General features: G+C 41.1%; 1 protein-coding gene and 1 pseudogene across 1 annotated transcript in view; both read right to left on the bottom strand.

The window, feature by feature from the left end:
- The window catches only part of LOC133907870 (replication factor A protein 1-like), an 86,481-nt gene that overhangs the window by 38,749 nt on the left and 22,930 nt on the right, over positions 1–24,802 (bottom strand). The gene's annotated exons all lie outside the window — the stretch shown is intronic.
- Positions 15,041–20,063, bottom strand: LOC133907820 (uncharacterized; annotated as a pseudogene).

Here is a 24,802-nt window from a genome sequence, read left to right as displayed (position 1 = left end):
GGGCTAATTGCAAGGACTTTGGAGATGTTATCACCTTCGACACCACACACAAAACTAACAAGAACATAATGCCATTAGCAATGTTCATTGGCTCGAACCATCAACTACAAAATGTCGTGTTTAGGCAGGCACTATTGCCTGATGAGTCAGAAGAGTCATTTGTGTTGCTCTTCAAAACATTCAAGGTATGCATGAAGGGGCACGAGCCCCATGTAATTCTTACGAGTGAGTTCCTCATAAAAAACTTTGGTGATTGCTGTTAGTTCGTGTGCTTTTCAAAAATATTTCTCATATGACTCTAATCCATGACATGGCAGATGAAGACTCGACAATGAAACTCGCAATACCAAAAGTTTTTGAGAAGTCATACCATAGATACTGCAGGTGGCTCATAACAAGGACTTGGTAATATGAACTTGACAAGTTGTATGTTGAGCATAAAGGGTTGAAAGAAAAGTTGGAAGCATTAATCAACTGACCACTCTCACCGACAGGATTTGAGAAGGCCTGGAATGAAACAGTGGACACATACGACATAAAGGAGAACCCAACAATCAAGGCCCTATGGGATAAGAGGGCTATGTTGATCGCTGTCTACTTCAAAAAGATATATTGCGGGAGAATGACATCTACACAATGAAGTGAAAACACTAACAAGGTGCTAAAAGATGGGTTTGTAAACGGTATGACAGCACTACACATGTTTGCTGAAAAAATACTGGAGGCACTTCAACTTGTGGATCATATAGAAGCGGGGGAGACACATTACTCTTAGGTAAAAATACTAGTGAGTTAGTATTTGTATGCAAGGCCGTTGCTACTATGAACAATGATTGATTACTATTCTCGATTGTTTTCTGTCCAAATGCATAGGAACCAAATGTAAAGACCTGCTTTGCTAAGTTTGATGATGAATTCAGTAGGGTGTACACCAGAAAAGTTTACAAGGAATACAAAAGGACATGGTTGAACAACACAACATTCCACCTGGATGTCGATCGCGCCGAAGAAAACTCATGCCTTGTAAAGCATGAGAAAGGGACATGTGACTTTTACTAGTCCAAGCATGCTTTCAAGGTGAAAACCAACATGTCTAGAGAAGAATATAGTTGTGAATGCCTTCAATGGGAGCACACTGGTGAGTTATTATGCTTGATACGTCACACCTTGTCTAAAAGATGCATGCAGTTACAGCATGATAAGCACCCTACTTGCATCAATTTGGACATCGTAGCTGCAACATGGTAACCATACCAATCACAACATGATAGACAACATGCTGATATCTCAAGTTACAACATGCAAAAAAAAAAACACTGAAAAAGTTGATATATGTTTCTTACTAACAAATGTGGCTACTAAGTAGCAACTGATTAGTTGTACTTGTGATGCAGGACTTCTGCATGCATATCCTAAAGGCGTTCACTCATCTTCAAGTCAAAAATATCTCATCAAAATACTTTCTGAAGAGATACACACAAGACGCTTGATCCTATATTGGCTGGGACATGCATGATGTCATACAAATTGGCCTGAAAGGTTGTCCTGATCATATGTGTTTGGCAAAGCTCATATCAGTAGTAATGGGACTCATGCGGAAGGGAATCAAGTTAGATCATGCATACGGGGAAACATTAAACGGAGTGACAAAGTTGAGGGCAATTATTGAGACAATACCTCATCATAGGGTCCAGTCACCCTTAGAGGCAGCACCAAGCACATAGATGGACGTTGTAGACATAGCTATCTCTATGTTTGCACCACCTGTATCACAAACAAAAGGCCAACAAGTAGAAAAACGTAAGCAAACTGCAACCATAAGTGAAGGTCAGATTACAAGCACCTACAAGTGTAGACAGACTGAAGAGCCAGCAGCACCATGACTTGTGGTAAATGTGGACTCACAGGACACCACTCCACCACCTGCAAGATGAACCCAAACCGAAGCCGTGCTATAGAGATGAAAATAGTAGGAAAAGCACTTGGTGGTACAAGAAAATGGTGGCGACAAAGTACGAAAAAGGTCATCGAGGAGGAATATGAATACTTCCAGGAAGAGAGGATGAGGCAACCGAAGAAGATATTTCCGAAGACCAACTAATAGATAGTAGTACATAGATGTCTGGGTAAATCGGGTTACAATTATAGTTACATTTTGGACTAGAGCTTAGTTTCATTTAGCAGCATACGATAGTTACAACATTGATAAATTATGGATTCCTTCTTCTAAGTTTTTAAAAAGTGTAAGTTATAAACATTGATAGTTACAACATTGATAAAATTATGGATTCATTCTTGTAAGTTATAAAATGGTATAAGTTATAAGTATTGATAGTTGCAATGTTGACTGCAAATTTACTTTATATTAGGAGGTGTAGTTACAACATGCAAGACTTGAGAGTTACAACATGCAAGACAGGGTAGTTACAACATGCAAGGAAATGCAGTTACAACATGCAAGGAAGGGCAGTTATGACATGCAAATGGACCCGAGTTTCAACTAGCACACAACCTAGTTCCAATCTGAAATGAAATACAGTTGCAACTTTGACTGCAAATTCACTTTGTATTAGGAAGTGCAATTACAACATGCAAGGCAGGCAGTTACAACATGCAAGGAAAGACAGTTACAACACGCAAGGAAGGACAGTTACAACAGGCAAATGGACCTGAGTTTCAATTAGCACACAACCTAGTTCCAATCTAAAATGAAAGACAATTGCAACATAACAGTGGTAGGTACGTTGTTCAATACAAAAATGGAACACAATACAAACACACTAGTTACAATCATAAGATCATCACAGTTACTACCAGAAAATGAAACACAATGATAATCACTATATAAAAGTGCATTACTACTTATATATTACATAAACTTGTCACACAATCAGTGAAAAAAGTGCGCACTGTAACATGGGTTCACTTGACAGAGCGATAAACAAAAACAACTTTGAATCACATCTCCTATCCTAACATTGTTGCACTGTGATTAGATAGTGGACCAAAAATCATCTTCGTGTCTCTAGCTGTCGTCCTCCTATCCTGAACCTATCAAGAGAGTGCGGTAGATCATGGTTTTGGTTCATAGGGTGGTAGAGCATGTAGTGCATTAGCTCGACTCTGTACACACTTCCCTTCATCTAAAAAAAGAAGCAAAAGAACAAATATGCATTATTAGCCATCTCTTAAAAAAAAGGGAGCAAATGAGGTTGAGAAACTAAAAAAGATAACTAACTGAATTTATTTGAGTTTTTAACCCCTGTCCGTCCCAGAACTCTAGGAACTTCCAAAGAAAGAAGGCACGGTCATTATTAAGCACTTGTATTGTGCAGTCGATGAAAGGAGCTTTAAATCTCCTGAAGTTAGGCATCTTGTTATACCCTGTGACCTCCATGAATGCATCATATATTAGTGGGATCTTTGCTTTGATCGGTTTGTGCCACTCAACCTTGTCTGTGTTCTTCAGGACATAATCATTTGAGTCCAAAATGTCAATGTGATTATGTATAAAGTTGAGGCAATATAATAACCAGTGCGAAGAGTGAAACACTGGAATTAGTATTTGCATGTAAAAAAAGTAGAAAAAGGTATTAATTTAGTCACTACTTGGTCAAGCAGTATAGTTGCAACATGAAAATATAAAATCAAATCTATTGCATCATGCAACTAACATTGCAGTTACAACATGACTACCATTGCAGTTACAACGTGCATATCAAAACTACATGGTCATGCAGTACAATTGCAACATGAAAAAATAAAATCAAATCAATTGCATCATGAACTAAGAGCAGTTACAAGTTGACTAACATAGTAGTTACAAGGTGAACTAAGAGCAGTTACAAGGTGACTAACATTGCATATTAAAAAACTGACCAGTTTTTCCTTATAGCCGTCGTACTTTTCTAGCTCAATTCTCAATACTTTAACTGCATATTCATACTCCAATAGGGCGATCGAAAAGATTATCAGTGTTCAAATGTATCTGCAAAATAAAAAAATACAACGAACCATTATATGCTATAAAAACCCAGTTACAACATGGTAAACAAACAAGTTACAACATTATAAAAAACTCAGGTTACAACATGAAAACAATACAATTATAACATGTTATAAACTCCAGTTACAACATGCTAAACTTGTTAAAAACCATGTAACAATGCCTACAAAAAAATAACAACCATATGTGTATCGATAACTACTAAGAATAAGTAATAGATGACTTAAAAAAAATCAAGGGAGATGAAGATCCTATATCCAGAAGCACCCACCCTATGTACGATATCGTCATAACACAAACGAGCAACAATGTAATCAATAACCTACTGCTCTACTTGTTTCTCATCACTGAATGAGTCAACAATGTCTTCACCATTTAGCTGAACAAACATGCTGAAACCGATATGTTTTACACTGCAAAAGAAAAAGAAAAAAATAGGTGATGTGATTAAAAATGGATAATTTGGCAAACACAATGTAGAAAATAAAAGAAATAGTTGTGACTGGTTTCTTACCTTTTCAAATCAGGGTCGCACTGTATCGTCCTCCTAAGAGCCTCAACCTTGGACATTGGTACTTGTGGCCGTTGCACTTTGGAATTGAAGTGGAAAGTATACTTGCTCGGAATTGAACACAACCTCTCGCCAATCATCTTGTATATGGCTATCCGAAATTCCCGCGGGTCATCCATTACAGCCTACTGCGTAGCCTGCTCTCTTCGGGTAGAGTGAACGACGGTGAGCATAAGGGAAAATAATCTTTATCATCTGTAAATTGCACATCTTTGTCATCTTCACCACATCCAATATCATCCTTTGAAGCTTCATCTTGAGCCATTGCAGCATCAATTTCAGCCTGCCTGGCTGCACAAGCCATAGACAGTTCCATCGTCTACCTAATTTCTTCATTAAACTTGGCAATTTCTTTTTCAGTAGCTGTCATCTTCTTCGATCTGCCCACATCACCCTTCTTTTTGGCATCCACCACTTTCTTCCTCCCACCCTCCTCCTCCTTCTTGGTAGCAACATCCTTCTTCGTATTTGCATGCGCATCATCTTTCCTTGGTCGAAGGTTACTCCATCCATAAGTGATCCTTGCACTAGCTACTTTGGTTGCATGTGATCCCAAAACGTTATCACTACCCCCTAGGGCATGGACATGGAACAAAAAGAAAAAGAGATAAAAGAATAATATGAAGTGTGATGCAATTGCAACTATGAGAGTTACCAGTTTCAACATTGCAAACCAGCAAGTTACAACACATACCTCTGTAGTGCTTGGTGCGGGCCGAGGCACATCAGGATCATCAGGTGGAGGGGTTAGACAAGGAGGATGTGCATCAGAATCTTTCTTTGCATCCAGTGGCACCACATTCTCACTACCCCAGGGGCCTGGACATGTAACAAAAGGAAAAAGGACAAAGAATGATATAAGGGTGATACAATTGCAACTATAAGAGTTATCAATTTCAACATTGAAAAATGGAAAGTTACAGCATATACCTTTGTGGTGCTTGGCATGGGCCGAGGCACATCAGGACCATCAGGTGCATGGGTTTGAGAATGAGGAAGGACTTCACATGCTTGCCCTGCATCGAGAGGTAAGACCTTCTCACTACCCCCAAGGGCCTGGACATGTAACACAAAGAAAAAAACGACAAAAGAATGGCATAATGGCAATGCAATTTCAAACTATGAGAGTAATCAGTTTCGATATTGGAAAGTGGCAAGTTACAAAACTACCTCTATGGTGCTTGGCGTGGGTCGAGGCACATAAAGATCATCTGGTGGAGGGGTTGGAGAAGGAGGATGTGCTCAGATGCTTTCTCTACATCCAGTGGCACCACCTTCTCACTACCCCTAGGGGCATGGACATGTAACAAAAAGGAAAAAGGACAAAGAATGACATAAGGTTGATACAATTGCAACTATAAGAGTTATCATTTTCAACATTGAAAATTGATAGGTTACAACACATACCTCTGTGGTGCTTGGTGCGGGCCGAGGCACATAAGAATCCTTGGGTGTAGGGGTTGGAGAATGAGGAGGGACTTCAGATGCTTGCCCTGCATCCAGAGGTAAGACCTTCTCACTAGCCCCAAGGACCTGGACATGTAACAAAAAGAAAAAAAATGACAAAACAATGACATTAGGGCGATGCAATTGCAAACAATGAGAGTAATCAGTTTTGATATTGGAAAGTGGCAAGTTACAACACATACCTCTGTGGTGCTTGACGTGGACTTGGGCACATTAGGATCATCGGATGGAGGGGTTAGAGAAGGAGGATGTGCCTCAAATGCTTTCTGTACATCCAATGGCACCACCTTCTCACTACCTCCAAGGGTGTAACACCCTGATTTTTATATTTTTTAAATTTCTAAAAAAATTCAAGATTATTGAAAAGCTTTAGTAGTATAGGTTTAAAACCTATTTTCTTAATCAATCAATCAATATAGGTTATTATTTTCTATGCATTGCATGCTGAGTTTTGTGAGGAGCCAGGTAAATGTATTAGAGTTTTTTTTCCTTTTCTTTCTCTTTGGTGTTTTGAGTGAAAAAGATTTTGAAAAGGTTTTTGCAAAACTCAGTAATGAATAAGTTAAGGATCTTATTGGTTGGAATTCTAAATCTTTGAATTCATCATCTATTCAATCCTTGATTATACCTGATCCTTTTCCAGGTCAATTCAAATCTTATCCAAATCCTTGTTTAAAGTTAATCTCTCTTTTTTCTCAAATTCTACCCAAATTCAAATTCAAATTCCTTATCTAGTCCTATTCTTGTTTAACCTTATCTTTTTCGTTTCTCTTAAATTCACTTCAAGCACAATTCAAATTCAAATCCTATTCAAATTTCTCTGCAAAAGTTTCTTTTCTAAACCTTAGATATACCTAAAGTGTATTTGGGCTCAATCTTGCTCAAGTCCAAACCCTTAGCCAAGTCTTCTAGATGGCCCAACAAAGGATCCACGAAATCTGTAAATTTTCTCGGAGTCCTAGACAGTCTCATCTTTCCATAACGTTTCGGAGTTCAAAACGGCCTCAAATGCAAATCTTGATAATACAAAAGTTGTAGGTCTCGTCGAGATATTCGATTTGAACCTATGAAAGTCCTCTTTTGGATAATAGAGCTGGGAGTTATGGCCCTCGAAATTAGTGCTGCGCAGAGAAGTCCCAGTTCAAATACTTTATCTTGTGGTATATTTGTGGAAATCAAGATGATGTTTTCAGAAGTTCCAATGACTACCAAAGTTGTAGATCTTTTCGATTACTACAATTTAGAATCAAGAAACGTCCAATTTGGAGTCCGGACGATGGAGATATCATCCTCGGAATACAGAGCTGCGAAAAAGGAAACCGTAACCGACTCGAACTCGAATCCAATTCGTGTTCGGTTTGGACTCCACCTCATCCAGCCTCCCCTAGCCCTATATATATATATATGAGTTGTACGCCCTCTCCTACCTCTATTCCATACCTCCAAGCCCTAGAAGTCACTGTTGCCCTGTCCGTGCGTCGCCGGAGCCGCTGCTACCACCACCCGTGATGCGCTACATCGTCTTCTCCGTAAATCCTCCTTCTTCCACCATCAAAGCAAGGTGAGGACCCCTTATTCTCCTCCCTTACTACTTTTTTAGCATCATACTAAGTCCCTAGCTAAGCCCTAGCTCCGGCCAAAGCTCAATCTACGCCGCCACGATCGTCACCGTCGTGGACAACCGCGAGACAGCCGCGCTGTAGCTGATTGGCATCGATGTTCCCGACCGACCAGAAGTCAAATCACCAAGCCCTTTCACCGGTGCATACCCCATGATGTTCCCCACGCCCTCACCAACCAGGTCGGCCAGTAGATTAGCCAAACTATCGAAATCAAGATCGACATACCCGCTATCCGGTTTCTGCACGCGTTCTGCGCGCGCACCGGATTTGCATTCGCGTTCCCCATCAATCTGAAAGCCGTATGGATGCACCAACTGCATCACGGCGTGTCCCATTGAGTCTTCTACGTTACCCTAGGAGCCCATCCCCGTTTGTGCAGCGACACGACCAGGACGTCATTGCCAACCACAGCACATCGCAGCCATCACCCGTCTCATCTATGTTGATTGTTCTTCCTCTCAGTGGATGATCTACCAAAACATATGCCATAGCATTGTGTTCTCGGGTTATATGAACATTTTTGTTCAAACGGTTTCTCAAATTTGATAGCCAATCTCCTAGAACGCTAGCGTCTTCATTCCTGCATTTGTTCGCGGTCACCACCAAACCTAGAAGCATTCATCGCTGTTTTGCCGCTACCTCGGATGACCCCTTCCAAAACCAAGCATACTGCTGAGTTAGTCTTTCCACGTTCTACGCTATGCTCCCCTCGTTTCACTGAAACACCACTGAAGCCGACATCGATGTCTGTGGCCACATGCCCGATCGCCATCTCCGATGAAACCCGAACCACCACTGCTACATAGAGTGACCAGTAGTATCCTTAACCTAGAAGCGCAACCTCCAGCCTTTTTGATCTATCATAGTGGTTGATACTAGATCTCAGTGTATCCTTTCTTTAATCCAAGATGATACTTGCATAGCATGTCAAGTCAGCATCACATCATTCTCCTTAGCCTAGTCAGCGAAGTCTAGTATGCCCTACACTTTTTGAATCTTGCGCAATAATATTGTCAAGCCTGACACAGTGATTGCGCAATAATGCCTTTCCCATAGGAAGATAGATTCGGAAAATCAGCATTTCCTTTTCAGCCTAATCCGTCTCTCGAAGGCTGTTCTCTTTTCATCTTAACTCTGATTTAGACGATTCTTGCGTCTAAATGTTTCTAAAACCAACTAGTGTTTTTAAAGAATTTTAATGATGTTTGATATGTTGTTCTTAGTGTTTACTTTGTGTTGTTTGTCGGCAGTTCTCGCGATTAGTCGATAACGTTTCGGAGTAGTTCGAAGGACTTCAAGACCAAGATTTCGACAACACTGAGCAGCATTGGGAAAAAGGCAAGTGTCCTTGATCATATTGAACCTATGTTTTTAAATGTATTATTTTACAAAATTGCATGCAATGCCTGTCAACATGATGGGTAGTCACCTATGTTAGGATTTTCCCTAAATTTTTCCCTTATCATCCTTTGGAACCTAGATGGTCATTGGTTAGGAGTCTTTTATGGATAGATTGCTTAGCCATACTTTTGGGATATTGGGAAGTATCATAATCTTGACTAATGAACATATGCAGTAATGATGGTTAATATGCTAATAGTCTAGTAACATGGAACCTTAGGCCTTGAGCATAGGGATGTTGGTGATAGTGGTCATAGTTATGATGTTAGTTTAGTATTTGCTCAAGTAACCTAAGTAAGGACCGGTTCATGGAGCGACAACCCAAGAAGTAACGTACCAACCATGAGGCTGATATAGGTAAGGCGTGACATACTGATTAGAGTCTATCCAGTGTGTGTTGGGTCAGCACAAAAGGGGGCTTCTGGGTAGGAGCTTAGCTTGCGTAAAGCCTGGCAGTGAAACCTAGTAGGCAGACACATACTGGATTAGTGTATGGTTAGTGAAAAGTGTCATACAGTGATTCTTGGTGGTACACCACTGGCGTGTGTTAAGTGTTTCGCGAACATGGCAACATAGAATTCACTGACTCGTGGGGAAAGCTGGACAACCTCTGCAGAGTGTAAAACTGTTGTAACAGCTGTACTCACGGATATGAGAGACTTGGATCCTCACATGATTTGTGGGTTTTGATTATGGGTTGTGGTTATGAGTTTGGTTGTGGTTATGGTTCTATTACAGGGAGTACTAGATGGTTGTGATTTTGGTTATAGTACAGGGAGTACTAGACGGTTATGGTATGCAAGGTGGGGAGCCTTATATGCTGGGTTTTGAACTGTATGGGTTACATTCACTTAATAATTGCTTAATGCTTTTGAGTCCAAATATGTTTTCATTACTCGCATTTACGCAAATATACTATGTGTTAGCCTATTCTTGGTATAAGCCTGCATATCATTACTTTCCCCCACTTGCTGAGTACTCTTTGTGCTCACACTTGCTATTTTCCCTACACCACGCGACATGTATGATGTTGCTCAGTAAGTGAAGATGTTGAAGACTATCAAGACGAGGTTGTGACGTTCTAGGCGCGTGTCTCCCGGTCAGTTGCCGCGGTGTTGTTGGGCACTAGTGCTTTTGTTCCGCTGCAGATATCTTCATAGAAGACAATATATGTAAATTGCTGTAAGAGTTTAACGTTATTTAATAAAAGTATTGCTTTTGTTACTTCACCTTTGACGTCCTTATGTGTGTTGAACATCCTGAGCACACATAAACCGTATCTGGTTTTGGCCGTTAAAACCGGGTGTGACAAAGAGTATGAACATGTAACAAAAGGAAAAAGGACCAAGAATGACATAAGGGTGATACAATTGTAACTATAAGAGTTACCAGTTTCAATATTGTAAAGTGCAAACTTACAACACATACCTTTACGGTGCTAAACCGATGCACATCAGGATCACTAACAAGATCTGTATCTTCAAGCATATTGCAAATGCCATCCACCCTAGATACATTTTCCTTCAACGCACAAGGGGTTACAAAAAATAAGAAAAATAAAAGATGTAATAATATTGTTCAGTTGAATGACTAAACTAAAAAAAAAGCAAAACTAAAAAAGATTAAATGAAATAAGCCAAAAATAGAATATTACTAATTGGTGAGGAAGAATGATGTAGATCATGGATGGCCGTGTGGTCATGATCGACCGTCAGATTGTCATTTGTCCTTTCTTCGTGGATAGACTCTGGCGAAGGCTGGGTGTGACTGGTGTCATCTCTAGTGCCTAGTTCAGCTGGCGATGCATCAACATTCACTTCATGATGAACTTCAAGAGGAGGGGCCACAAAAATGTCATGATCAACCTGCATATCAGCTCGCTCATCATCCTCCTCAACCGCACTTACATTGGTGGTCTCCTTGGAACCCCCATCCGCCTTGCCCCTTTGAGTGCATATTCTTATGGTGTTCTTGAAGGGATCAATAACATCCTAAGAGGGGAGAGGGGGTGAAATAGGACACTAATACCGGATCGTCCTGTGAGTACACTCTCACAAACTAGCTGTTAGAACCCCACTCAAGCCTCTGTGAACACCAAACTCTCCGGTGTATACTTCATCTCCATCACCGGACTATCCGGTGAGTTATCCTAAGCCATTCGAGCCAACTGCATCCTCTCTATGTAAATTTTCCAGTGTTAGTATTTAGTGCACATCACTTCATCACCTGACTATACGATGCCTTGAACTTCGTTTTGCCTCTTTGCACTGTTCATTGTCTAGTGTATTGTTCAGTGTAGCCTTGCTTCATCACTGAACCTTTTGACGAGTTGATATTTGATCTTCCATGGCTGCAACCTTCTCTAGTGGAAATGCTCCGGTGTGTATGTTCCTCTGATCATCAGACTATCAGGTGGCTTCTTCATGTATTGCATCCATGAGACCTACTATCATATATTCTTGACAAATATGTTAGTCTCATTGACTATGTTATCATTAATCATCAAAATCACAATCATAACTTAGTAGGGCCATTTTTGCTACAGTTCTCCTCACGAATCGGCTACAATATGTTATGCATTCTAAGGAAAGTCTGGTTATGTGCATGCTCCAGAATCTCATGAGCCTTCCTCATATGCCACTGAGCATTTAGGGCATCCTCATCAAACTTCTTCATGAACTTATCAGTCTCTTTCTTCTTGCCCTTGCTCAACAACTCTGCCAAGACATTGCTAAATATATAATACATACTGGGATACGCAAACATGTCATGGCTCGTGCCCTCATTGCGCACTACGACCAAGGCTGGAGCTGGAGCTGAAGCTGAAGCTGCACCAGGAGCTAGATGAGGAGGAGCTAGTAGTTCCATGTAACATGTTTCAGATATACTCTTTAGTTGGGGGGACAAAAAATAAAAAATTGTAATTTAGTTACAACAATAAAGATAATAAAATTTAAATTCTAATTGAACTTAATTGCAACAAAATATCCATCTACATGCATATAACAATTGCAACAACATGTTGAACAATATAGTAACAACATGGTAGACACTCTAGTTATAATATGGTGAACACTCTAGTTACAACATGATAGACAATCTAGTTATGACATGCATTGTTGAGTGATGACTAGTTACAATATCGTAGATACTCAAGTTACAACATTGTGATATACTACAGTTACAACATGGTGAACAACATAGTTATAACAGACACTCTAGTAATAACATGGTGAACAATATAGTTATAACATGGTGAACAATATAGTTTCTGTTATAACATCAAAGTATGAATAAAAATAAAAAAGTGTGATTTTAACTAACCTTGAGATTACCATATTGATAGGTCCAAAGCCATCATTCCTAGTGTCAGTCAAGATAAGACTATCAAGCATCTTACTGCTGTAGAGTGTACACCGTGGTGTCTGGAACAGATCCAATTCAAGGCCTGATTGGAGATTGTTAAAGTACAATATTTTCATATATACAAAGAACAAAAATGTAAAAAAAAAACACACAAAAATTAGAACCCAGAATAGAGACAAATACAACAAAAGAAAATAGATAATGAAGTAGACCAAATGTGAATCAATAACTTACCATTAGGAAGATGTTGCATCCAGTAATAGATGGTTTATCTGACTTGCCCTTTTCAACCCTCCACAGCCGTGCAACATCCCTCAAGTTATCAACTACAACTTTGCACTAATTTACACCAGCAATCGTAACCAAATCATCAGCATACTTTGCATCACTAAGCCTGATATATGCGTTCATTTTCAGGAATAACAACACATTGAATGCCCCCATGAAGAACAATCTGATGGAGGAGTCATCATCAAGTTTCCTCTGTTTGACCAACCGAGCAAGAACAATTGGAAGAAGCTTTGCATTGGTATTTTGATGTACACGAGATGTAACTAACTTTCGCGAAATGGCCCCATCTTTAGAATGGAATATTGGAGGGTCCCCTCCAGTGCTTGGTAAACAAAGGACATATTTAACTGCATGCACAATGACTTTTATCTCTTTCCTAGTAGCAATTTCTAAACATTTTTCTCTGGGATTAGCTTGTCCATAAACCATGAAAGAAAATCCTTGCTCTCTACCCTGTTTGGTAGAAGGCCCAACGATCCACCGAAACCCGTATTCTCAATCCTGGTTCTCTGTTGATCGTTAAGTGCATCAACAAATATTTTGAACTTCCTAAGAGAACAACGAACTATATAACTATTACGACATGTACCCTTATCAACATCATCCTGCTCCTGTATGAAATAAATAAAAAACAATACCAGAATCAATAAAAAATAGTTGCAACTTGCACTACAAATGAATTACAACTATAGAAAAAAAAGACAGAACACTTACAATACAGAAAATAAGTCAATTGCAACTTACACTATAAACCAATTACTACATTCTATAACAGGAACCAATTGCTACAGGCATTCGCAAAACAGTTGCAACAATACTACAAAAAGCAGTTACAATAACATAACACAAATGAGTTGCACTTGCCACTGCAATCCAATTACGATAGATCATACAGCATACCAGTTGCTACCACAAACACATATTAGTTACAACATGAATAGTATATAAGTTTCAAGAGAAAATAACTTGGCAACAAAGAAATAGCAAGCACAGGGAAGCTTGTTGGATGGCCGCACGGTGTTAGTTGCGGTGGATTTCGAAGGACGAAGGCAGGATGCGACGGCGGAGGAGCAGTCACGGTGGGATGGAAGCGATCGCCATGGTGGTGGAATACAAGAGGATCATGCAGAGTGGTTCTGGAAAAAAAAGGTAACCGAACCGTGGCACATGAGCCCGCACGATTTTTTAATAGCAATATAGCCAATGAAAAAAATGATACCCGACGTCCATGCCAGCCACATTTTAAATATAAAATGAAATATCTAAAATAATTTGTAACATAATTATTTGCGATATGGAAAATAAATTGTTGCAATTATTATAGTTAATCACCCCCCCCCACACACTATAAAAAAAAAGTTACAATCAGTCAGGCTCAGGCTGGCGACTTGCAATCTCGCTATGTATATACTTGTAACCACTTGTTCTAACTCCTCTATGCATGTAATTGCAACTAGCTACAATCATTGTTCAAAGGTGGGAACACGCTCTATGCATGTAGTTGTAACGTGTAGTTGCAATCAGCCTATACTGGTAGTTGTAACTACTCTATACAGGAAGTTACAATTGGTTGTAAATCGTCACATATAATTATAGCTACTCTATGTTTGTAGTGCAATTAATAGTTACAATCACTCTATACTAAATGTTATAACTCCTTTATGCATATAGTTACAATTGCTGCTTAAAGGTGGGGACGCGCTCTATACCTGTAGTTGCAATCATATTATGCTCGTAGTTGTAACTCCTCTATGCAAGAAGTTACAATTTGTTGTAAATTATTGCTAGTTCTCCAGTTGGGCCGCGAGATCGGTAGGTAAGAGCGCACCTGTTCCGTAGGGTTGACGCGCATGTCAGAGCCGGATTGACTACTCGATCGGACACACGTATTAAATCTGTGCACATTCTGTAAATATGTTATGCATAACTACAGAATATATATGTATATATATGTATATATTCTTACTTATATATATTCAGACCCGTGCAGTTGAAAACTGGCCCGCTTTGCGCCCGACACGCTTCTCTTCTTTTAGTCACCGGGCGAGGAAGAAGAGTCCACTGGGCTCGAAGTGGGCTGGTTTTTCGCTGCAGCAGCCCATGAGAAGTTAACCAGCCCGCACGCCCGCTAGAGAATTCTCGATTCTCCTAAATGAATAAAAATTAAAAATCACGATACTGTCCACACAAGAAAATGCCTCTGGGCAGGGCAGCATCACGAGAGGAGTATAGCATGCGCTTAGGAATATCTTCCTACAGGATTGGATAAGATATTATGATAGGCCAGAGTCGAAACAAACAAGCCCCGCAGCAGAATAAGCAGCTAAAAGCACAATATATTAAGTAGCAAGAAAGTAAGCCTAGTCCAACAACAACACTTAAGTAACAGATACGTATACCGAAACACAAAACGAGGACAGTACAGCGACAATGAGAAATAATTACAATAACAGACAATACACGAACCCAAGTTTTTAAGAGAGCTACCCCTTATTTTTCTTAGTACATAAGCGGGGTAGGTCCTATCAAACCCTAGCAAGTGGAGAACAATTGGAGAAATCTGAAAGACTTGCTCTCTCCCGGCACATCACAAACTATGCAAACTGATCAAAACTGCAAGCGACCACTTTCTTCACATCCATGTCTTCGTGTCAGAAGCGCCATTCTCCGAGCTTCCACCCCGCGAAAGTAGAGCCAACAGCCTGCCACCATGAACTCTGCGCTCCAGAAGCGGATCGGTCATAAGCGGAGTCACTTCTGCAACTTTCTTCTCGTTGGGTTTGACATCCACCACCAACTGGTGGATTGCAGGGCCTAATCTGCCACCACCATGCACACAGCGGTCCTGGACAAAAGCACTGTGGACTGAACAGAGACCAGTCTTGCTCCGAGCAAGCAAATCGCACTGCTGTGCACCAGAACCAAAGCTCGAGTCTGCCTGGCCCCATATGCAGCGTTTACCTCCTCCATGTGCCTTGCAGAAATCCGTGCTCCCCTGCGCACTCTTGCTGCAGCCCTCAAACCTGCATCTCTTGCCACCTCCATGGCGCACACAGTACTCTGTGCGCCCTCTAGCGCTCTTGGTGCAGCCAGAAATAGCACACCTCTTCCCACCACCATGCGCAACACAATACTGAGTACCACCATGCACACTCTTTGGGCACACACCACCACCCTGAAATGAGCAGCGCTTGCCTCCGCCATGGCCCTTGCAAAATGCAGTGCTACCTTCAGCCCCTCTGGTGCAGCCTAAGAATGTGCAGCGCTTTCCTCCACCATGCGCCTTACAGAACTTTGTGCTTCCCTGCGCACCCTTTGTGCAATCCGGAAATTGGCAACGCCTTCCGCCACCATGGGCAATGCAGAGACCAGAATGGCCTTCTGCACTTTTGGTGCAGTTCTCCTTCTGGCACCTTTTGCCGCCACCATGCTTGATACACAAGCCAGATTTTCCACGCGCAGCTCGGAAGCAACCTTCATGGCCGCAGCGGCGACCACCACCATGAGCTATGCAGTGGTCTGTGCGCCCTTCAGCACTCTTTGTACAACCCAGAAATTGGCATCTCCTGCCTCCACCATGGGCCTTGCAATAGATCGTCCTCCCTTCAGCGCCCTTCTGACAACCAGGTTTCTGGCAACGCCTACCACCACCATGGGCTATGCAACGCCCTGACACCCCTCTTGCTCCTTTCATACATCCTGGGAACTGACAGTTTTTAGTGTTACTGTTGCGTTGTTGGGGCTTAGTTGCCTCAGGAGTACAGGCAACTGGGCTTTCCACACTTGTAAACATAGTTGATGATATGACTGGAGAAGGCGCAGAGGCATTGCCTTTGTTGGTTATCTTTGGAAATGGAAAGGCATATGTTGCTTCAGAAGCATATGATGATAAAGCAGTAGAATGCTCAAAAACCCAATTATAGGGTACTGGTCCTTCTCCGGGTGACGAGTTGGTCACTGGCATCTCCAAGCCATCTGGTGACATCATATTTGCATCAATGACAACTGATTTAGGTGAACCGGTAGATAAACTCAACTGAAGATCTAGCTTAGGATAGTTTGCCAATAGCACATTTTCAACACCAACACGGGAATTCTGCTGACGGTGTGCAATATCATTGCCAATATAAAACCCAAGGTTCAGACCAAGATCTACTGATGATTCCTCATCAATCTCTTTTAGCAAAGATGATGACATTGCACAAGCAATGTCAGAACTTAGCTTAATACTATCAGATGAACTTGGTGAGCAACCTAAACCCAAAGTGAGTAAAGGGTTTCCAGTACCTTTAGCTCTTCCTTTTCAGTGCTTTTGACTTGAAAATAGAAATGTTGGAAATTGCTGGGGAGTTGGGTGTAGTATCTTTGTGCCCAGCCGTGTTTTGAGCTGTGCTCCAATGATAAGAAGTCTTCAAGGAGTTGATACTACCACCAAACCCAAGGCCACGATAAGATATGTCCATTACAAATGTGAAACATCAAACACCAACCAAATAGAAAATGAAAAGAACCAGATGCCTGTTTTCCGGATATCATAACTCTATTACCATCTACTGGGTTAGAATGTCAGGACTTCTAGCAACCTCCACTCACGAAGCCGGATATATCATCACGGTCCATGTATTGCCACTTTCTGTGTATGAAAGGGTATGATGAAGTTCTGAACTTAGCCTCAGTTTCTAGGTGGAAAGGTCCAGTTGTGACATTCAGGCCAGATAACCTCTAATAATCCTGCAGGTCAATAAACTATATTCAGTCAGTTATAATTACTAAGCTCATGCAGCAAAAACACTACAAATAAGATATCTCCAACTAGCCGATTAACATCAAAGAATGACAAAATAATTACAAGGAAGGAAAAGGAGACCACCGTCCAAACAGAGAGTGAATCTAGTCAAATTATAAACTATGGATTTTTGTTATGATTGATAGATCCTAGAATGATGCCTGGCCATTATAATTCAATAAACAGTCAAATCCATTGCCACTAATCTCCAAACAGAGTTCCTATATAGAGAGAATCGTCGGTTACTCAAAAAGCAAACCAATGCTACTAAACATAAGAATACACTCCCTCTGCAGATAAATCAATGTGATAGAACATTGAAGTCTCTATACTTAACTCTAAACATTAGTTTTTGTAATCACATATTACCAAAATATTACAGGATCACAATATTTTGGAAGTCTTTTTATGACAACTTGGCAAGTCTACCGGTACCACTTTCAGACAATCTTAAAGTTGGAAAGATTAATAGCACATATATACTATGTCAAATAAGGGGATAATGAAGTTCAGCCTGTCAATGAACAGGCCAACGATCTCGCTTTTTTCTCTAGACCGAATTTTCAGCCTAAATCTTCTATTAGCTTTTTTAGATAAAGGAAGCTTTATTCCAACTGAAATAAGGTTCTGGCCTCTGCCTGAGCAGGTGCACGCAGCCATTGAGTATAATTAGAAAACATGATTAAGAAACAATACGTCTAATAATGCGCGGTGGTAAGACGAAAAGGCTATCAAATAGGGCTTTAAGTATTAAAGGTATCAAAGATTATGAATGGTACCAAATAAAGCTGGGCTCTGTACAGGTCCAACCGACTTTCAAATAACAGAAGGAAGAATACCAGTATCACCAATGTTCTGCAAAAACATAGCAGTCTTTATAAGATTTCCAATATCAAATAAAGAATGGAATCATATTAAGCGTCAAACTTAACTCGATTATCTATTTATAATGAATATGAAGGGTGAAATTGGTTAACTTGTTGACATATAGTAATTGAAAGGCACACAGAAAATAGCTCTGCACAGGAGCAAATATCTAAGTCAAATACTGTATACTAACAAGCAATTGCTAATTACAATAATACTCTTAGAGACCCCCGTTTAGTTATACTTGGTCAACCATATTTGTTTTCAATTTAATAAATATTATATTGTTTTCCAGTAAATGATCAGTACTACAGAAACAGAATCAGTTTTCAATAATTCTAATGAGAGTTTTGATATACTCAGTAGTCAGTACATCACTACACCTTAGCACTAGATGATGCTTCGATGAAATTTTGTACCATTTTTGTATATCTAACACATCATTTCATTGATTAGAAAACATGCTATCTTGACAAGTTGTTAAAAATGCCGTCCCTAAGATCACACCAAATCCACAAAATAAGTAAGAAATGCTTGCTATTCAACATAAATTAAGTATTTACATTATAAGATAGTTAATCAGGAACGAACCAGTGGATTATCCACTACAATTGAGCTACTCATCAAACCTTGATAGTGACAATATGTACTCTAGACAGTACGGTAGCACAAGATGCATACAAGATTACGCTGAAATTTATAATAAAAACACTACTGAATGATTACTTTTCGCAAGAGAGAAATAGAAATGTATATGCCCCTGAAGGGGATTATATAGCCAAGGAATTTGCAATGTATAAAAATGTAAATGCTCACTTTATCCGGTAATAACTACCAAGGGTACTATAAGTATTGTGTTGTACTCCGGCAAGAACCTAACATCACGTACAACAAATGAGCAATTGGGTGAAATCACCAGTGAAATGGTCTTCCATTTTTGTCATCAACTTAACAAAAGCAACCCGAACAAACAGACAAATCTGAAGTAAAGCTGTTCGCAAATCAAATGAACTCGGGCGTCCTCAACCGAAGGATCCAACAAAAGCAATCTGGAACCTTAACCAGCGACGATAAAAAGGAGCAAACCAACAAATTGAATGATGAGACTTCGTATCACCAAATTGCCCACCCTGAACAGAGTAAAGGGGCAAAAGGTTGCATGTCTAAGGGGAGTGCCTACAAACCATTCACATAAAGCAAAGCCACGAATTTCCTTTTCTCAAAAGAAAAGGTCCTTTGCAATCGAGCTCAAAAGAATTCCGCAACTTCGCAAATCACACCAACGAAGAACAAAAGTCGAAACGTTCGAGCTAATTTCTTTTCCAAGGCAAATAAAACGAGTTACAGTAACCTCACAAATCAAAGAAGCATCGGCACGGAAAGAAACAGAAGCACCATTCAAGGAGTGAAAACGCAGATTTGAGACCAAAATCGACACGAGCTCGCGCACCGCGCCGACGCAGCACCACAACAACGGCCAAGTTAAAACAATACATCAACAGCGGGGACAAGCCACGATGAAACGAGAATTCGACAGCCGACGCACCTGGACGAAAGAGCCAAGCCGCCCCGGGCACGGTACAAATCGAGTGCCGGCTGAGTGGCTAGGGTTTTGAGGTTGTTGCCCGCGCGAGACCCGCCGCTGGGAACAGCGCCCACGGCTTTGTTGGGGGGGGGGGGGGGGGAGGGGGGCGGAGGGAGAAACCGAGAACGCTGAACGCATACGGCGCGCTAAAAAGGGCGATCGGGCGCGGCAAATCGCTGAGGCCACCCCACCTGAAAAGACAATGTATTTGCATGCCGTCAGACTTGGCGTGCTGTCCAGATACGACCTGCGTAACTGCGTTATGTATATTAACATATTATCTCCGTTCTTTTTTTAAGACGTCAAAATATTATCTCCGTTCTTTTTTTAGACGTGTTTTAACATCCGGTAAATAGAATAAAGTTGTAATAAATTTTTTTATATATGATATATATACTCTCGAGTTCTCCAATATTCAATAAGTAACATATTTATTAAATTAAAACTTTATTTTTCAATAGTCTTTAATATGTGCACTATAGTAAAACACCATCTTGAAAACCTAAAGCGACATCTATTTAAAAATAAAATCAAATTTCTAAAACAACATCTATATTCCTATGTTTTATTTACATATTAGGTTGTTTGGAATGTAGGAACAACTCAATTGGACTGAAATAAGCAACCAATATTCCTCATAGAACAAACAGAATGGTAATTGCTTAGCGATCAAAATAGAACAAAAACAATTGTTTGCTAAACATATATTTTTGCGAGGTTTCTGCATTTTTAATTATTTGCTTCCAACACCAAAACCATTTTCTAAAATCCAATTTAATGTTGGTCTATCATATTTATTGGAATGGCTGGGTTATTTTAGCTTCAGAGAATTGCTATTCTTGGTTACTATTTTTTTCTTCTAAATTTCATATTTTTGTGAGTGGGCTATTCTGGTTTCTTGAAAATCTAATCCACTAAATTTTTAGCTTCAAGGAATTCCTATGTTTTGTGTCAATGACATCATCCATACTCGTCTAGTAGTTCATGAAATAAAAATAGTTTGATCATAAAAAGTAGCCAAACATGAAGCTAAATTTCCAATATTGACATTTTTTCATTGCCAACAGGAATGATATTATCTTTTTTAAAAATATACCTATACTTGGTGTTGGGATGATCTCTGCCCCCCTTTCGGAGGATAGTTTCAGGGGCTGCAGGTGAAGGTAGCGAAGATCGCGAAGTATCATCAGTCGAAGGATGTAGGCGTGCCTGCAGTCCCGACTTCCCGTATCGGCGAAGGCGGTGGTGAGCCTTGGGCCGAAAGCCAAAGTCCATGCCAGCGGTTCTGATTGACTGCAGTGGGGGAAGGTAGCAGCTGGTCTTTTATCTGGAGCCGAAGGCCAGCTCGTGACGACGGAATGGAAAAGACTTCGGTGAGTTTCCGGAGCCGAAGACCATGACTGGATAGCGGGGTCCGTCTTAACTGTCCGAGGCAGAGTTGTAATTATGTAAATATGCTTAATTGTATCATAATACCTCCGAAAATTCTAAGGATATAGTAGGTAAGAGGGTAGGAACTGTAAACCACGCTTGAAGTAGTCAAGTACGGGCTATAAATAGGGTCGTACAGAAGTGTGTGAAAACAGTTCTACCTCAAGCACGTGTCATCCTATAAGCCTTTCAGTATTTTCGTGAGCGAAAATTCATCCGGTCCGAGAGTTTGATCTCAACACTTGGCTTGTAAGTTTTTCTAATAAATTTAGATTACTACTAGTAGTAGGTTACAATGACTATCAAGCAGAGCTAACTGCAGCAGAAAGCAAGTCAGTCTCGGCAAGCAGCAACCTCAGCAGGAGAGTGGCTCCCTCCAGTTGTTAGAAACACACTTGGTGTGTCATCCAAGATCCATTGAACCTGCCCGTGTTCCCATCCTCTCCCGATGACTGACTATAATGGGACCCGACTATAATCCATCCAGGTGCCCTCCGCGGGTGCACGGAACGTGGCACTAAGGCAGTAGGCGGCGGCTCGCGTGCGCTTGGGACGACGGCCGGTGTGACGCTAGTGCTAGCCCCGCCCCGAAACCTGAAGCCGTCGAGCAGCCGCGTGTGCCACCGAGGGCGGTACGCGCACGTTACCTCGGTCCACGCGGGGCCCACATGCCATCCGCTTCCCACGAAGAAGAAGCGGTCCCACGTGGCTGGTCGGGCGGGAGCGTCGCCTCGGGTGCCGCGCCAGGGGGACCCGTCCGTGATGCGCTGCCGGTGCCGTGGGCCTCCCCCACCCCCGCCTGGCGCGCTCGTGTCCTTTACTCCGTCGTGGTGTATTTTGTTTTGGTTTTTCTTTTTCTCGTGTCCGCCCTTCGCATCATCTTTACCTTTTTCTTTAATTCATAGCGAGCTAAGCTCCAGTCGAGCATATATATTAAAAAAGAGAAATAATTTAGTTTATATGTAAAAGTGGACTGAAAACTTTAACAAAAGTATGTTTTCAAAGGGGAAAATCAGTAGACATCTCCGAGATGACAATACGATACAACTCGAACAGAAGAACATCAAATAGCACAACTAGACAACAGACACATCTAACTCAACTCAACTCGTGCGCTAATCAACCATACAACCGTCCCCCTCACAACTCCATTAGCGGAGTCTTGCTCCCACACTACACCTCTCTGTCACATAAGCCGGCAGCATGTCGCTTTGGAGGAATGTGTATTAGACAAAATCGTTATCGTGAAGTGCCAATCCAGAATGGAAAGTCGCCGAGAATCGATGACGTAGGTGTAAACCTACAAAAGAAGCTGGTGGTTCAAAACGAAGAGAGCAAGGGTTTTTCGAAGTGTAGTATTTAGGCCTCTAGGTAAGTGGCAATTGTTTCGGTAATTAATTATAACAATATTATTGTGACTAACATGTATGTTTTGAAGGGCATAAAAATTTAGTTCACAATGATATGTGGGTTTCTTAGTCGCTATTGTGATTCAATGGACGATCAACGGATATGTGCTTCAAAATTAAAGATCTTCTAGTTCTAGGTGTCACAAATGAGATAAATTACATTTAGAGTAGTTTAGGTTTTCTTTTCTTAGTCTTTTGATGGTACTATAAAGGGGAACTAAGAGTTGTAGCTTGACTTAGTTGAATCTAGCTAATATGAGATGCACATTTGTAAAATTTTAGCACTAGGTAGCTCAAAGAAGCCTACGGTGAAGTTGCTAGAAAGTCAGAGCTCAAGTTTGTTTAAATTGGACGAGCTTTCAAAAAGTGGTGTACACCAGATAGTTTGGCGATCCAGGACTTGAACACATAGATGTATTTCTTGGGTCGAGGCTAAAATGATCTTCAATACACTGCATGGTCCAGCGATGAAGCATTCTAAACACCGGAGTATTTTAAAGTGGCGACGCTGCACTTTTTTCATTAAGTCTGCGTCAGATGTTACGACGTGTGGAAGTGAGAAAGCTGGAGCATTTCTTGCAGAACAGTTTTCCTATAGGTGTTGGGCAGTTATACATGCTAGATGTCCTGGTGTATATGCTGGAGTATTTCTTGCATAGAAGAATTTTAAGTCTAGATTTTGAGGTTCTACACACTGGATGTTCTGGCGTATGCCCGGAGGAACGCTAGAGCTTTTAACAGACTTAACGGCTACTGACAGCTAGCATTTTCAGAGTGGTTGAAAAGGCTGCTCGTCGGATGTTCCGGCGCTGCAGTTCAACACACGTCGGACCTTTCGGCATTCACAGAAAAATGGGGTAGTTTGATAACAGCTAGATTTGGACCTCTAGCCTATAAATATCCCTCCACTCGGTTTCATTTCTCTCTCTTACGACCTAGAGAAGTTCATACACTGTGTCATTAAGAAGCAAGATAGAGCACTTGAGTTGATTTTTGAGTCCCTAATTGAACATTAAGGACTTTTATTAGAGCTTCAAGAGTAGCAAGTGTGCATCTAGCTCTTGTCTACGCTTGTTTTCCCATTCGTTTACTTTTGTCACGTCCTAAAACGCTAATTACGTAATTAAGCATGCATAATCACCATGACAATTGTTTCTACGGGTTTATGTATTAAATTAAGCTTCAAACATGTTTCAAAGTACTTAGGAGATGGTCTAGGGCTCTTTAGGAAAGCCCTAAATACTTTAGAGAAGAAGAAGAAAGGAGAAAGGGGGAAATTAGGAAAATTCCACAAAACATCCCTCTCGCGGTCTGACCGAGTCTCACTGCGGTTTGACTGCCAGAAGCAGCCACGTGGGATTTTCACGATCTGACCGATAGCTCTCACGGTCTAATCGCTAATGCACAGAGCGGCCAATCAAAAGGATCAACCAACTCTCTCTTGATCTCTCTCTCACACTCACACTCTCACTCTCACTCATTCTTCCACCCATACCAAGAGAGAAGGGGAGAACCCTCTCCGACGTAGAAGGAAGGAACTTCCCCAAGCTTCCGGAGGACTTCCCCAAGCTCCTCCCTCTTCTCCCTCGCTGGAAACACATTCCTTTCACCTCGAGCTCATCAATCACTCTGGAGCCCGATTCGCAAATCGGAGGTTCCCTGGAGCTTTCAACCTGCTAGGAAGTTTCCAGACACTAAGGTGAGACATCTCCTACGTTTTCCTATCATTCTTGAGCTCTAATTGATCCTCATGTCGTTTAGGCCCAAACTCAACCCTAGCCTAGAGATGTCCATGGAGATTCCCAAGTTTGACTCGGTGAATATCGTCCAAATCACCCTAGAAGCACTCCACTAGTCTCTTAGAGTATTTTGGTACCCTTCACGGAAGAAAGCCTTGCTGGAGGCTTCACCGGCGACCTCACAAAGGTGCCGCCAGTAGGGTTCCAGCGGTCTGACCGCCGCTTAGACCAGTTTGACCATCACCATGCCTACAGTCTGGC

The sequence above is a fragment of the Phragmites australis genome, chromosome 2 (genome assembly GCF_958298935.1).
Source record: "Phragmites australis chromosome 2, lpPhrAust1.1, whole genome shotgun sequence".
Taxonomy (NCBI): domain Eukaryota; kingdom Viridiplantae; phylum Streptophyta; class Magnoliopsida; order Poales; family Poaceae; genus Phragmites; species Phragmites australis.
The sequence above is the reverse complement of the archived record's forward strand: the minus strand, read 5'-3'. Positions and strand labels throughout refer to the sequence as shown.